The sequence below is a fragment of the Suricata suricatta genome, chromosome 3 (genome assembly GCF_006229205.1).
Source record: "Suricata suricatta isolate VVHF042 chromosome 3, meerkat_22Aug2017_6uvM2_HiC, whole genome shotgun sequence".
Lineage (NCBI taxonomy): Eukaryota > Metazoa > Chordata > Mammalia > Carnivora > Herpestidae > Suricata > Suricata suricatta.
The window spans coordinates 101,170,624-101,185,204 of record NC_043702.1 but is presented as its reverse complement, the minus strand read 5'-3'; the positions used below and the strand labels follow the sequence as shown (position 1 = coordinate 101,185,204).

Genomic DNA, 14,581 nt, shown 5'->3' with positions numbered 1-14,581 from the left:
GTGCTCACACACATTCTCTCAAAATAAACAAAGAAACATTTTAAAAATCTCAAATCAGTTGACATTTAGATAAGGACATTATTCTCCAGTGGACCTAATACAGGTTAGTTCTTAACATGGACAGGCTCTTTAAGAGAGAATTTTTTTTTTCCAAAGCCAAAAAGCAAGGGTCGTTTATTGCAGGTTCGAACCCGGGCCTCTGCTCACTCCAAGCTGGTGGAACGGAGAGAGCCAGAGAGCCCCGAACAAAGATGGGGTAGGACTTTTATGAGTTTGGGAAGGGGGAGTTACAGGAAATTGTGACATAGGTACAGTGATCCAATTATTATTATACAATATTATTGACAGTGGGTTTAACCATTCACATTACCCAGAGTACTTGTTACTTTTGGCGGGACCCAATCACAACATTTAGAGTATTGACCAATCACAGAGTGGGCCCAGGACCCTCACGTAGGGCGTGACTAGGACCTTCATGTAGGGTGTGACTAGTCTTAACCTCCATCTTTAGGCCCGCCCCCAGAAATGTTAATGGTAAAGACTATACTTTCAGGGATCATTTCTATAGTTCGTTAAGAGAGAAATTTGAAGCATAAGAGGAATCCAGCATAAGGAAGATTTTATGTTTCTGACTTTGAAGAAGGAGAAGGTCGTATGGCCAGAGGTGGCTCGTATACACAGTAAAGACTGAGAAACATTGATTTACAGAATATATGTGAGGTTAGAATCAGAGGATGACAGATGTTCTGGAAGTCCATCTGGCCTTGCTGTGATGACTGGAATCCATGTTAGCCATTAAGTCTGGGGAAAGTTGGAGCTGCAATACATGAGGGAGAGTGACTTTAACCATACCTATAATTGCTTTTTTAATGTAAATAAATAAAAGAAGGGCTACATAAGAAAATTTGGGGAAAAATATGTAATTCATTAATTCTAGATGGCAAGTGCTTGTCATGCATATTTCATTATTTAAAAATTAAAGCACAACTTTATTTTAAATAAAAATTGATATATCCAAAATACTTTCTGAAACCTGTAAAGCTAGCTTCACCAACTGGGATAAAAAGAACCTACCTGACTTCCTTATTCCAGAGTATGAAAACTCCAAATCCCAGCTGTGAGAATTAGATGCCTGTGTTTCGCTATGCTAATTTCTAATAGAATTAAAATTTAGATGAGCACCTTTGAGATCAGAGGAAGCCACAGCCACTTCTCAGTGCTACTACTGTTGCTACTGTCGTCTTAATATTCTAATGGGGGAGAAACATAGGCAACAGACAAGTTAGCTGAAGTGAATAAAAAAGCAACAGCTTCCTTAATTGTGGTGGTCAAGAAAGATCTTATGAAGATATGTCATTTGAGTTGAGAGCAAAAAGATGAGAAGGAGACCTTCAATGTTCTGGAAAAAGTGTTCTTGGCAGAAAGAAAAACAAACGAAACTCCTCTGATGGCAGAAGCAGCTGAGCCTATCCAGTTTTGGAAATTTTTTGATGATTTCACTTACCTTGTCCCATCCCCTTTCTGGGTTAGCACAGCGTTGTCAGGAGAAAGTGGCTTAATTCTCATTTCTTTACTTCTGGATGAAAGGAGCAGATTAGAATTTGTTAGTATGTTCTAGTCTTCCTTAGGACTGCCAGGGGACTGATTTCAGTCTCATCTGACTGGGAGACAGATAGGAACAGTGGCATAGCTAGTGGGAACTGTGGCTGGCAGTGAATGTATCATGATGTGTGAAAGCTGTGGAGAGACTGTAAACCTACAGATATATGAAGGCAAGAGACTATACAGAGAAATACATTAGAACACTGAAGGCCCTGAAGAGCTGAGGTGAGATTCTTTGAGAAATTAAGACATCTAAAAGCAGTCATGTGTATGGTGAGGAAGACAGGAAGCAAACTTGCAGTTATAAAGTAATTAAGTCCTGGGGATGTAATGTACAACACAGTGACTATAGCTAACATTTCTGTATTGCATATTTGAAAATTACTGAAACAGTGGATCTTGAGAAATATCATCACAAGGAAAAAATAATTATGTATGATAACAGATGTTAACAAATTGTGGTGATCATTTTGCGACATACACATTTCAAATCTTTATGTTGTACTCCCAAAATATGTCAATTGTACCTCAGTTAAAAACAAAACAGAACAGGATGCCAAGGCAGCTCAATCAGTTAAGAGTCTGACTTTTGATTTTGGCTCAGATCATGATATCACAGGTTGTGGGATCGAGCCCCACATCTGGTTCCATGCTGACAGCGTGGAGCCTGCTTGGGATTATTATCTCTCCCTCCATCTCTGCACCTTCCCTGCTTGTGCTCTCACTCTCTCTCTCTTAAAATAAATAAACAAACATTTAAAAAAACAAAGACAATGTCTTTCTCTTCACATTGACTTTGTTGTAAAGCAGAAAGCTGAAGAAATACAGGCATGCGATTTAGTAAAGAAAGGTTTTTAAACAACTGTCTCAAAGATGCTGAAAATCAAGGAGAACACGAAGAACCAAAAGAAATAAAGAAAAGTGGAATATCAACAAAAAAATATTAACAAGGAAATATAAATTACTTTAAAAATTAGAGTTTAAAAAAATTCAATTTATGGGACAGACTCAAGCCAGCTAGCATTACACATGATGGGCATTGTAGAAGGAGAATAAAGACAGGGTCAAAGAAGTTGTTTGAAGAAATAATGGCTGAAAATCTCCCAAATTTGAGGAAATACATAGACATACAAATCCGAGAAGCTCAGCAATTTGTACTTAGGTAAACCTAGAGATCCACTCCAGTTCACATTATAATCAAACTTTTGAAAGTCAAAGACAAATTGAGAAGTTTGATAGCTAGATAAAAATGGGCTACAATTGTATTAAACCTGGCTTAAGGAAGACCTAAATCCAAAGTAGTAAGAAAAATCTTACCAATGGGCAGAGCTTTGAACAGCCAAAGTGGTCATATGCTGTGTGTAGAAGGAGAAATACCCTGAGAACAGTATATATGTGAATACATGAGCAGTGGCCAATGAGCTGGTCACCTGGCCAAGTGTCTGGGTAGAGAACAATCAGATGGTTAAGGACAAGGAGGTCTGAAGTGGACATATAAGAGTGGTCACAAAGTATGAAGAGACTTCTATCACATGTCAATGCCCATCAGGGAGCGTCCACCATGGAAAAGGCACTAAACCACCATCTGACAAAATGTCTCAGCCAGCTGGCATCACCAGTCTCTTACACTGGGCATCCAGTACTGGTTCGATAGCAAAAAGAGTAAAACAGCTGTTTTGGCAGAGATGGAAGTTATGGATGGGTCTATCTGCATGGATTCCTTCTACTGTGACTAATCTAGCTTTCTTCTACCTTGTTCGCAAGTACAATCTCTTCTTATAGTGATTGGCATTGGAATGTCCACTTCCTTCTGATTTTCCACCCTCTCCCAGAGCAAAGTGGCCCAGTCCTGTGAACCATTACAGTACAGATGAATATCCAAGGCCATGTTGTGTTTCTCTAAATAAGGCATCTTACAAGTGGATAAAGAAAATGTCATTGGGATTCAGGAAATGAGAATCTTTTGGGAGTTTGTTTTTCTGTTTTTGTTTTTTGGTTTTTGTTTTTGGCTGGAGGAAGCATAGCATTTATCTGGGTATTTGAGAACTTGCAGGCATATTGTATAAATTGACAATTAGATTTCATTTTTCAAATTCTGTACCCTGGCTCTGAGTTACAGCATGACCAATGAATATGTGCTAAATCACTTCTGAGACCATGGTTACAAATGTTTTCAAAACATTCAGATCTTGACAAAGTGTCTTCAGAGCTCTTTAATTTCAGGCAAAGGAAGTAATCAATTTCTTGACATAAAAAAGTGACCTGATAGGCAAACACTCAGTGACACCTTCTGACTTCCCCAAATGGGAAAAAGTAATGACTCAGCAACTACCCCCAGTTTGACTTTTCCTACTTTAGGTTGTTAATTTCCTCAACTATTTAAAATCATGCTTCCACGTGTCAAAGGAGTTAGGTTTTCCCCTTACTTTTTAAAACTCTTGTGTGTTCAAGTGATTGCTGTCTGAATGACCATGGAATATTTTAATATCATGGCATTCTAAGAGTAAAGAAGGTCATTATATTTGAAACTGTCTGCATGGATTAGTTTATCTGAATCAGACCATTTTCAGTCAATCGATCAGTATCCTTTCTCAATGTCTCCATATGTTAATATTTCTCCAGCTCTGTGTAGAAATGTTCACTTTGTGGTAATGCTGTCAGAAGAGAGTCTTCCTTAGATGTGTGTCCATACTGATTGTACTTCAGGAGAATAACTTCCAAATCAATAAATAAACTTTCCTGTCACAGCCAAAGCCATGACATGAAGTAAGTAGTGGTTTGAAGCTTATTAGCCCAAATGGGATTCCTGAGTAAAAGGGGATCTGGCTTCAATACAGGTTTCCTGAAATTCACAGGCAGAAGAAGACCCATAATTGGTTTTCCTATTTCCACCTGCCAAATAGACATCATTGGTAGACTTACAAGTGCTTATCTGAGGCTTCATGAAAATTCAGTCATTGTCACCTCTCCTCTCCCTGCCTTTTCATATCCAAATAGCCATCAAATCTCACCATTCTATAGCACTTTCCCTTTTTAAATTCTCCCCCTCCTTTCCATTCACACTACCTCTATCTTATTAGTCTCTGTTTTTCTTTAGCAGCCTGATTTATCTTTCTGTCTCTGGCCTCTGTTCTTTCCTCTGCCCAGCTGACTGGATTCCGTTTCCAAAACAGTAATTGTATCATTCCCAGTCTGGAAATGCTTAGATTGCACCCAATCACCCATAACAACGAAGAATGGTCTAAAGGGCTCTCGGCAAGGAGGCCTCATGCTGATTTACAGCCTCTGATTTTCTGGTTCACACAAAATACTCGGCTTGAGCAGGACAAGAGGATGTTAGTGATCCAAATGTCTCTGATTACCCCGCCTCCGTTTCCTTACATGCAGTGGTTTGCGGCTACCTTCCACTCTCCCCGTGTAACTCATCTTTCAAAACATGAGATCCTTCCAGAATGGGAGATCTTCTCCAATACCCACAGAGACGCCTTCCTCTCTACTACAGTGGCCATTCGCACTTACTGATAGAAGGGTCACCACATTTCTTTGAGATGGAATGAAATTTCACTGTGTGAACGGATGGCACCTAGGGTAATATGCAATACCTAGCTCTTGCTCCATAAATCCTTTTTGAATTAATGAAGAGATGAGTAAAGGAATGATTGTCACAGACCACCCCCCTTTTCTCTTTTCCCTTCCCTCAACTCAAATGCAGACACAAGACAATAGATGGAAATTTTCAGTGGTGTCTCTCTAGGTTCTTTGTATCTTTGTTCCAGGTACAAATGCTAAATTCTTTTATCAGGGCCCAGAGCTGACTTTTCATTTGGTCTCCAGATCACGTTGCCAACATTTCTGGCCACCTAAATTGACCTGTTTATCTCATCAATTAGAAAGCCTTCCATAACTCTTTTATAAAATATTGAAAACAATTAAATTATCAAATATGAATTACACCACCAAGAAATGTAAGCATTTAAAATTATTTAATATTTGCTTCAAATTTTTAAAACTAAAAAAATAATTTTTAGAAATTAAGCAAATTATTACTATTCCCTATTCCCCTCCTATTTCTCAGCTCTGGTCAGAAGCAATCTCTATCATCAAACTAACCCATGTTTATGGTTTTACACACACACATAGACACACACACACAATTTTCAAAAAGGATGTATTACATTTGTTTAACACATTCGCATATTGAAAGTGTGTGTGTGTTTATTTATATAAAGGTGATCACTGTGGATGGATCTTGGTACATTTAAAATATGCTTTGATATTTATCTTTCTATAACTATTGAGATAAATGTTATGTACTACCTGATAGGAACACAATAATGTAAGGTAATACATACTTGTAATGTAATCTACACAAAATATAGAATACTATATTGTATTTAACATTAATGTTTATTTATTTTTGAGAGAGAGAGAGACAGAGTGTGAGTGGGGGAGGGACAGAAAGAGAGGGACACAGAATCCTAAGCAGGTTCCAGGCTCTGAACTGTCAGCACAAAGCCTGCCCTAGGGTTCAAAATCATGAACCATAAGATCATGACCTGATCCAAAGTCAGACATTTAACTGACCGAGCCACCCAAGTGTCCCTATTTAAAATAATATTTAATTATATTTAATTTGTCTCTCTGAATAATGTTTAGGCCATATATTCTTTATTCTGTTTACAACTACTGCTGCAATAAACATCCATGCACCTGTACCAGGACTTTATATTTATATATACACTCTTCGTGTGTGTATACAAATATATTCTTCATGTAGTATATGTAATCTTTATATACTGTATATAATCTTTATATGTATATAAATATACCAAGTTGGAGAGGGGCCGAGAGAAGGAAGGAGAAAATCCCAAGCAGGCTCCACACTGTTGACACAGAGCCCCATATGGGGCTCAATCTCACAAACCACAGATCATGACCTGAGCTGAAATCCAGAGTTGGTGCTTAATGGAATGAGCCACCAGGCACCTCACTTCTTCAAATTTTATAGTTTTACACACACAGACACTGACACACACACATTAATTTTCAAAAAGGATGTATTACATTGGTTTAACAAATTTGCTTATTGAATTTCTAAATAGTATTCTCATAAAACTTCTAAATATTATATACATTCTAAATTGATTTTCTTTTATTTATTTATTCATTTATTTATTTATTTATTTTTGGTTCACATTTTGTTTGTTTTTGAGAAAGAGAGAGAGGAGACAGACAGAGCACAAACAAGGAAGGGGCAGAGAGAAGAGGGAGACACAGAATCCGAAGCAGGCTCCAGGCTCTGAGCTGTCAGCACAGAACCCGATGCGGGGCTTGAGCCATGCGGTCATGACCTGAGCTGAAGTTGGATACTCAACCGACTGAGCCACCCAGGCGCCCCCCATATATATTTTAAAATCAATGTAAAATTTTTCACCAAAATAAAAATTCAGCTTAGATTTTAGTTGAAGTTGTAATAAATCAATGGGCTGACATTTAGGGAAGCCCTACCAATATTTCATTGAGCCTTTAATCCCTAAACATAAAATGTCATTTCTTTTATTTAGATGTTCTATACTTCCTCTCAGTAATATTTTATAGTTTTTTGTGTCAATGTTTTCCAAATCTTTCTGAAATTTATTTCTAGAGTTGTTTTATGGTACTATAAATGATATCCATTTTAGAAATTTTATTTTTTAATTATTTGTGGCAATATACCTGTACAAAGTGTAGAAAGCGTACAAAGTATTGAGCATAGATCCAATGATCTTTCTGGATTCACTCAATTACTAATAATTTATCGTTAGGCTTTTTGGATTTTCTAAGGACACAATCCCATCATGAGTAGGTGCTAAGTTACACCAAATGTTCTTTCCACAACTGCTAAAACGATCAAATGAATTTCTCATTTATTTTGCTATAATGGTGAATTACATCTTTTGATTTTCAAATGTTAAGCCAACATTGTATTCCTGTAATAAAACTCATTTAATTATGATGTATTATCCTATTAGTATATCTTCAGATTTAAACTGCTAATATTATGTCCAGGGTTTTCTGCATCTATGTTTATTAGAAAAATTAGCTAATAATTTTCCTTTCTTGTAATTTGCTAGGCTTTGCTTTCAAGTTTATTCTGACCTTTGAAAAGGATTTTCTCCCATTAATTATCAGGTAAACTCATATCATAGATCCAGGACTATTCAGAGTGTCTATTTCTTCTTGAGAGTGTTTTGTTAAATTTCATTTTCCTAGGATTTCTTTTATTTCTTCTACTTTTTCAAGTTGATTTACATAGAGTTGTTTACGATATCCTTGTATTAACGTTTTGTGTATGTGCTTTCTGTTATGGGTGATTTCTTCATTAAGCATTTTTTCTTGGTTAGTCTTGCTAGTGGTTTGTCAAACTTACTCTTTTTTTTTTCAAATGATAAACGCTTTAATTTGTTGAATTTCTCAATTGTGCCTTTACTTTGTCTTTTTTATAATTTTCTACCCTCTATTTTCTTTAAAATTAATTTGATGGGTTTTTTTTTTACTAAATAATTAATATTACTCCTCTAAAAGAAATAAAGCTACCACTTCTCTTTTACTTTTATGGTCTTTTATTTTCTAGCTTGTTTAATGTGTGGCCAACAGAATAAAGGGTCTTTCCAAAATGTCTGTGTTCTAATCCCTGAAATCTGTGAACATGTTACCATACATGGCAAAAAAAAAAAAAAAAAGACTTTGAACATGTGATTAAGTTAGAGAATTTGACATGGGGAGCTTTTCCTGGGTTATCTGTGTGAGCTCCAAGAAATCAAAAGGACCCTTAGAAGGGAAAGAGAGAGGCCAAAGAATCAGACAAGAAAATGTGACATGGATACAGAGGGAGAAAGTGGAGATTTAAAGATGTTAACTTTATTGGCTCTGAAGACCGAGAAAGCACCCATGAGCCCAAAAAATGCATGTAGCCCTGAGAGCTGGAAAAGGCAAGGAAGTGTCCTCTCCCCAAGATATCTGAAATGCATCAAACCTGCTAATCCCGTGATTTTAATCTAGTGAGAAAAATTTTAGACGTCTGACCTCCAGACTGTATGACAATAAATTTGTTTTGATGTACTAAATGTGTGGGCATTTGTTACAGCAGCGATGGGAAACTAATATTACATATTTGAACTCTTTGTTTACAGTTTCATTTACACCTAACTTTTTCCAACCAGATTCAATGTCTTTCTTCTCAGCTATGTCATCTGTGGTTTCTTCCAGGTGGGTCAATGGGTAATAAGCTTTTACAGCCTTCCTATTTCTTAAATGCCATAACTTCACTCTGACACCTTCCAGGTCATATAATGGTGTATAACTAGTGTAAGCACTCTCAAGTTGGATACTTTAAAGATAATAATTTATTGGCCTTCCTATTTTAAATTATAAAAAGCCTGTTGTCAATCTGATTGCTATTACTTTGGGTAAAATCTGCCCTTTTCCCCTTCTTGTAGATATTTAAAGTTATTTTCTATTTATCCTAAGTATCAGTGGAGATTTCCTCTTCCTTTTTTTAAGGCAAGTCTATGTATTTCATTTAACATAAAAATACATTTTTATCTACCCTTTCTTCTTGTTTGGGAGACATAATGAACATTTCCTTATTTTCTCATTCATCTGGATCTAGAAGAGTTTTAGCGATATTTTAAAAGAAAAATGGAATACCTGTATTAAGACTTCTTGAAATATGATGCTTCTAATTAAATCACACCCCCTATTGATTGTAACACGTTTGTGCATTCTTTGTTACTGTTTCAAAAATTTCTTAGTAAGTCCTATTCTGTCCCGATATTATTTTCCCACTTTATTACTTTTCCTAAGGCTCTAAATACCTCAATATCCATGTAAAATACAAAATAATATGTTCATTTAGCCATACTAATACATTTCTATAAATTATGTCAGTAGAGGCAGGGCTCTTATTTTATGCAATGCTTGATTATTAAGGAAGAACATAGCAAAGATGGAAGAAAGCAAACAAACTGCTAGTTAGATACGTTAATTAAATTTTATGAAATTTTTTGTAAAAGGTAGGTGGTACATGTATCTTTGCAAGATCATTTTTATAATTAAGTTAGTTAATTAACTAAAACTAATTTTCCATAATTAGCAGAACCATCGTGTATGTGTGCATGTGCATGCACGCACATGTGCACACACACACATATTTCTCCCTTTCCCATGAAATGCAAATGTCTTGTTAAAAATAAAATGAAAGGGGCATCTGGGTGGCTCAGTAGGTGAGCATCTGACTTTGGCTCAGGTCATAATCTAGCAGTTTGTGGATTTGGGCCTTGCATCAGGCTCTATGCTGACAACTCAGAGCCTGGAACCTGCTTCAGATTCTGTGTCTCCCTCTCTCTCTCTCTGCCTCTCCACCATTTGCTCTCTCTCTCTCTCTGTCTCTCGAAAATAAACAAACATTAAAAATAAATAAATAAATAAATAAATAAATAAATAAATAAAATGAAAGCTCCCTACATTCCAAAGTACTAAAGAATAATTTTGTTATAAAGTTACGAGCTTTGGCTCAGTCAGTTAAGTTTCTGACCTCGGTTCAGGTCATAATCCTGGATTTCATGAGTTGGGGGCCCACGTCAGGCTCTGTGCTGACAGCTCATAGCCTGGAGCCTGCTTCAGATTTTGTATCTCCTTCTCTTCCTGTCCCCACTGTCACTCTGTCTCTCTCTCTCTCAAAAATAAATAAACATTAAAAGTTTAAAAAGGTTATGAGTTTTATATTTTTTCTTTTGAAGGGTGACAAGTTGTATGGCATCAATATGTGTAAATAGCTTATGAGACTAATTCATCAATATCTTAGGTGAAAATGACAGGAACTGTTCACTGTGGCAAATGCCAACCACATTGGGAAGGCAGAAAGATGGTGTTGATCATGAGAACCTCCTTGAAGCTAGGCTGCTTCTTTAGGCCCCCCGGCCCTTGCTCACCTATGAACTGAACTCTGAAGTGCTCTCCCTTCTTTCTGCCAACCCCAGCACCAAAATCTTCATTTGTGTGGTTGTTGGCAGTTGCCTCAGAGGAAGCACTCTATACTGATCCAAATTGGCAACAATACAAAACTCTTGGCCTATGGAATTATTATTTTTTAATTTTTTTTAACATTTATTTATTTTTGAGAGACAGTGTGATCAGGGGAGGGGCAGAGAGAGAGGGAAACACAGAATCCGAAGCATTCTCCAGGCTCCGAGCTGTCAGCACAGAGCCCGATGCAGCGCTCTAACCCACAAATTGTGAGATCATGACCTGACCTGAAGTTGGACACATAACCGACTGATCCACCCAGGAGCCCTGGCCTACGGAATTATCTAACTAAGTTATAGTTAAATCCCAGTGTCACCAGTACATTCACAACTTAGCTCGTCTATTTCCCTTTCATGAGAATGAAGAGAGCAAATGTAACTGCCTCTAGCAATAATTATAAGGAACACATGAGAGAGCATGTGTGCAAATGGCCCAGATGTGAGATGTGGCCTATAGACACAGTGCGTAGAGAACTAAGCACTAAATTTAAAGCATGGTCCAAAGCCAAGACCTGCACAGAATCTTATTATTTATGATCTGTAGAATCGTAGATAATTGTTCACTGTGACAATATTCTCATGAATCTGTGTCAACCCTGGGCAGGGGCCACACCAATCTTCTCTGTATTGTTCCAATTTTAGTATATGTGTGCTGTCGAAAGGAGCACACAACAGTACTCTCTATAAGCATGAACACCTAACATGTTTTCTAAGAATTCTTTCCATTTTATAAGATTGTTTTTTGAGAGAAGGTTTGGGTATACATCCTGCATTGGGCAGGTGACTTGCAGAATGGTGGAAGCCAGCCAGAGACCACAGAGAGTGGAGAGGGTTGGGATAAAGCCTTAGAGTGTCCCTCAAATCAGGTAGAAGGGAAATCATGGGCTTTTGCTTCCATTAGACTAATTCTTGTCCCAGCACCAATGTACAAGCCACTTAGCAAATTTATTTTAATTCAAACCTTAATGACATTCAGTGGAACATTCTAAAGAAGTTAACAGCTCTCCTGACAAGCAGCAGGCAGCAAAATGTGTGGCCCTAATATGCAGCTGGGTATTTTGAGCTACTCAGACGTCTGGCCCAAGTGAAATACACACTGGAAAAGCACAACTATTAACCTTTTGTTTGCAGTGAGAGTTTTCCCTATAGATGCCAAACCATCGTGGTAGACTCTGAAATACCTCTTAGTGGTTCCAACAGCTTTTCTAATGGCAGGTGTTGGTGTCATGCCTTCATTTTGTCACTGTTGGGAAAGAGAATCTTGTCTAGTTTTTCTCCTATTTGATCTGTGTTATTTTGCATACATCTGTTACATTGAAGCTCATTGTATGCAGGCAGAGAAAGGCTTTATAGACCAAAATAGCATATCCCATGTCTAAAATCAAAGAAGCAGTTGGGGTGTCTGGGTGGTTCAATCAGTTAAAGGTCCAACTTGATTTCAGTTCAGGTCATGATCTCACAGTTCATGGGTTGGAGCCCCTCATCAGGCTCTATGCTGACTTCATAGAGCCTGCTTGGGATTTTCACTCTCCTTCTCTCTCTCTGACACTCCCCTGTATGTGATCTCTCTCTCTCTCTCTCTCTCTCTCTCTGTCTCTCTTTCTGTCTCTGTCTTTCTCTCAAAATAAATAAATAATCATTTAAAAAGTTAAAGTAATCAAAGAAGATGGGTCTTTAGCCCATGAGGACATTTGATGAAACAGAAATTAAATCAACATATTAACAGAAGTACAGGGTCACAGAAGTAATATCTGATGAGAGTTCATCAGAGATATGTGAGTTCTTTATTATGTATTCATTCTCATTTTGTAATGGTCACTGAAACTTTGTTCATAGAACAAAGTGGAACATGGAGAGCTCGTATACGTTGTACAGAAAGACACAGAACATAGCCATTGTGAGGTTAGAACCCAAGCACCCCCATTGACCTTCCACACAATTTGTTAAATATATCAGATTATAATTTTTGCCTGGAATTTTTTCAATTCTGATTACATTTTAAAATGTTTCACATGAACTGCATGGTGATAGTTTTGCCAGAACTGCTATGTTCCAGATATTTCTGGATACTTCATGTGTCTTGGCAATTATTTGCTTCAGAAAAAGATATAAATAAATAAATGGTGGTATCTACTTCAACCTCTTAAGTAGAAAGGCCCTTATGTGTAACCATGCTGCTCCCATATATTTTAAATGGCCAGAGGCCATAGAATGCAAAAATGATAAAGGAAAGCATCAAAGCAAAATATGTTTGTAGAGGTAGACAATGAAAATATTATAACATATGGAGACTTAACATTAACTATAACTTTTTTCTAGTAAAAAAGAGGAAAAAAGGAAATTCATCACAGTATTTTTAAAAGGTGGGTATGGATAACATGTTTTAATCAGAGTTTTGAAAACTATCTATGGCTGTGGATCTGGAAAGGGTTCCTTGGAAGAAGAAAGGGCAGGAGATGATGGTATCTTGGATTATGATAATGGCTTGAGGAAATAAATCAGTAGACTGGATAATGGATTAGGATTTGGAGGGTACATAAGTAGACATATCAGAGGGGACTCTAAGTGTTCTAGCTTGTCTAGCAAGGTGATTGGTGGTGTTATTCATTTATCAGTGAATATGGGAAGAGAACCTTGTATGAAGAGAAGTCGTTGAGTTCACTTGGGGACATAAAAATCTTGAAGTACATTTGAGACACTCAACTGGGGATGTTAAGCACTCAACTACATATGAGTGTGTTACACAGCAAAATATCCTGGGATGGATACATGTACTTATAAATAACTTATTTGAAGCTTCTTGCACAATTAAGATTGTTTAAAGAAAGAAAACCAAAACAAGTGAAAAACCAAGACAGGGGTATTTTATTTCTTTCTATGCCAAGTAGTATTACCCAACTCCAAAAAGTACCAGTTCCCTGGAGTATGTTGTAATGAGCCCCTTAGAGTTGTTCAATGTGACAGCCCTGGACAGAGGTTTGAGGACCTAATGATGAAGGGAGAGAAGGATAAGCTTTTCACGTGAGTGCATGTAAAGACAAATAAGAGGAAAACATGGGCCATAGATGGCAGTGGTAGAGAAGAGAATTTTAAGAAGAGCAACATTAGAAGTTGCAACTGTGGCTGAGACATCAGGGATGTTGATGATATAAAAGGAAGGACATTCACCTTGACAACACAAAAGTCATGAGAATTCTTGACAAAAATAATCTGCAGAATTACAGAGGTGGAAGCCAGATTGAAGCAGTCAAAGGGGTGAGAAGAGCTGCTGGGAGCCTCACCGGCCTTGCTGGATGACACGGTCACAGTCAGGAAATGGCAGATGTTGCACGGCTCCTGCCATGAGAAGCGGAAACTGGCATCTCCTTCTGCTACTACTGCTCATGTGAAATTAAGCCTGTTGCGATTGATTAGGCCTCACAATGTTCCAAATCAGGCCAATATTCCCCACACAGTTACCCCATAAGAAAAGGCATTTTCCTGTCCCTGCATAAGAGATTTTGGATCAAAACATTATGAATTTTTGACAAAAGGCTCTTCTAATGAGCCTTGCAGACCCAAAGCATAAGGGGGGCTAAGAACACAAGAGTTACAATTAACTCTGGCCCAGAGAGAAAGAGTCTAACTTAGAGATAAGAAACAGACAAGGACCAGACATAAGTTGCCACATATATTTTTGCTATTGGAGTCACAAATACCCTCCTTTATACTGACTTCAGTTATAAGGATGGATAAGAAACTAGAAACCGAGGTGCAAAGTCAACACACACAGGACCCCCATTATGCTTACTTGAAAGAAAGGGCTTTCTCTAGCAACTTGTTAACAAACATTCTTTCTCTTTGGTTAAGGATCTAGATAAAAAAAACTCCCAGCCTATCTATATACAATTTAACCTATGTTTTAGTTTTAACGT

General features: G+C 37.3%; 1 non-coding gene and 1 pseudogene across 1 annotated transcript; one reads left to right on the top strand and one right to left on the bottom strand.

Moving 5' to 3' along the window:
• The first annotated feature begins 537 nt into the window (after positions 1-537).
• LOC115288726 lies at positions 538-709 on the top strand (annotated as a pseudogene).
• A 10,517-nt stretch (positions 710-11,226) lies between these two features.
• On the bottom strand, positions 11,227-11,337 carry LOC115288785. The gene has a single exon (XR_003907187.1). It is a non-coding gene; the product is annotated as a U6 spliceosomal RNA (small nuclear RNA).
• Between the last annotated feature and the right edge of the window lie 3,244 nt (positions 11,338-14,581).